The sequence below is a fragment of the Austrofundulus limnaeus genome, unplaced genomic scaffold (genome assembly GCF_001266775.1).
Source record: "Austrofundulus limnaeus strain Quisiro unplaced genomic scaffold, Austrofundulus_limnaeus-1.0 Scaffold418, whole genome shotgun sequence".
Lineage (NCBI taxonomy): Eukaryota > Metazoa > Chordata > Actinopteri > Cyprinodontiformes > Rivulidae > Austrofundulus > Austrofundulus limnaeus.
The window spans coordinates 406,274-408,583 of record NW_013952820.1 but is presented as its reverse complement, the minus strand read 5'-3'; the positions used below and the strand labels follow the sequence as shown (position 1 = coordinate 408,583).

General features: G+C 35.4%; 1 protein-coding gene across 2 annotated transcripts in view; it reads left to right on the top strand.

Moving 5' to 3' along the window:
• The window catches only part of LOC106529009 (protein FAM150B), a 25,259-nt gene extending 23,028 nt beyond the window's left edge, over nucleotides 1-2,231 (top strand). For both annotated transcript variants that reach the window (XM_014024313.1, XM_014024312.1), the window contains one exon: nucleotides 1,647-2,231. The gene's annotated coding sequence lies outside the window, so the exon portion shown is untranslated. The remainder of the gene's footprint in view (nucleotides 1-1,646) is intronic.
• Nucleotides 2,232-2,310: the final 79 nt, after the last annotated feature.

Genomic DNA, 2,310 nt, shown 5'->3' with positions numbered 1-2,310 from the left:
AAAACTAACCTAAACTCAATTCACACCTTGGTCCTAAACCCAACCCCCCAACCCACCAATGGCATTTAAACTGGTAATTGTTTGTTTGTTTATATTCCCTCTGCTTCCATCTTAGCTGGGCTGCACGGCATGATCTGACGTCAGTTACTGTTTATTAGATTGGTTTACTGGCCAGGTTATGTCACACAGATTAGATTAACTTCAAGTTAAATATTGGTAGAGACTGTAACTTTTTTTGTTGTTATTCTTTCACACGGAGTTAAACTCAAGAGGAAGCTAACGTTAGCCACAGTTAGCTCACCGTTCTCTGTCGTCCTGCTCTCTTGTCTTTAGCGTCATACTGCTTGATGGTCTGGTACCAGTTTCGGTACTTTTCCTTCTAGTTTGGTGTAGTCCATTATTATTGTTGTGTCGCAAATAAAATTAAATAAGACTTGCACCTTTACAGTCCCATCCACATCGAGATAGCTTCCTGCTCAGTTTAACAGGGCCGGAGTAGAGTAGTACCACCCTCTGCTGGATGAAGGCAAAACTACACTGAAATAAGGTTTAAACGGATGTTTTCAATTAATCGAATGGAAGAAATTTTAATCTAATAAACCATTATTCAGCAATTAATCATAAGTCGATTAATTGTTAGCATCCCTAATTCATATAAAATAACTTTGAGTGTCTTTTTTGCCAGTCCCAAGCCATAATAAAAAGTAGGATTAGAGCTGTGACAGTAAAATAAATATAATAGTCTAATCTATTAAAAAAAGGAGCAACAGAAGAAACTTTATTTTTGTTCTACTGTCTCTAAAGAGAAGGCTGGCTGCAGCGACTCAGTCATTGGTGTGTTTTTTTTAACCCTGTTAAAACTCTACTGCCTACCAGCTGGTCAAAGAATCAAATGACCAATTCGACACAAAAAGGATGATTCATATGTTGAGTTGAATTAAGAATCTATCTTTAAAGTAGTTATGAAAGAGTTTATTTATGTAGTTTAAAATGTGTTTAACAACCTGCAAATATAGCAGAATGCAGGAAACAGCACCTACTTCATTCAAAATTTTCTGGGGGAGAACCCCAGACCCCCTTTCCACGTTATGCTTACGATGACAGCAGCAAAGACGAGTTTAACTGTAGCACTATGTGAAAGAAATAATCACTGTAAAATTAGAACAAAAAATGCGGGGCTGAGAAGGTGAGGGATATAAGCAACATTTAAATTTGATAATCATCCAGGTGTCATCCAATAGCTAATTTTTAAAAGGGAAAAAAACAAAGATTTTGGAGGCTTACGGATTAAATTTACACAATATGCACTCAAGTTATTTCTTGACTAATCAAAAGCATAATAAACTACAAAACAAAGACTGGGAAATGGGTGAGGTCAGCTGACTTCAGTTTTATGTTTGCGCTGTGCTCATTTTAATTCCTCCACCTAGTTAGGATTAGTAAAACCACTTAAATACTAAAAATGCTTTTGCAAAACTAATAATTAAAATAGTAAAAAAAAAAACAGCATGACATTTATTAGGAATAAAGACTTCTGAGTTCTAGTGTATTGGTGCATGCGGGGGTCATTATGTTACCGCTATGCGGTGTCTAGTTTTCCCTAAGTTTGACTGAAGAAATCTTTTTTTTTTCTTTCTCCTCTGCAGACTCTGGACAGGAAGTGTCAACACAACAGGAGAGTATCCCTATATTGTTCACCCTCTCTAAAAACCACCAGCAGCAAACGTTGTCACATCAATAAAAGCTTGATATTGACTTTCATTCAGAAATATATTTTTTATATAGGCTATATGATCCAAATTTTTTGTGGATTTTTGGTCTGGACCTGTTAATTTGACGCAGAGACCCCCATCAAAGACTTCTGGAAACTTTTGTCATCAACAAACCATGAAGAACTCAAGACTTATTTTTATTTTGGGTGGGGTTATTGTCTTTCTACAGTTCCACAACAACAGAAGACCAGTGCATCATTTGAAAGCAGTCATCTGATTTCTGGAGGTACACTGGAGAAAATGTTTGGAAATAAGTCTGGAGTCGTTTATTCAGGGTTTCAATAATTTTAGACATTAGACCACACACTGTGTTTTATATACTGTTTTACATAACTGAACGTATTTAATGTTTTGTATTGCACTGAGGCGTCTGCTAATTCTAATAATATTTCATTATATTTATATTATTAAAAATGCCACCTTTTGTGCAATATCTGAATCAGAATCTGTTTTATTGCCATTGTCAATGAACAATGGCATGTATGTACACACTGAAAGAGAAATAAACATGTCCATTTGACATTATATACATATATAT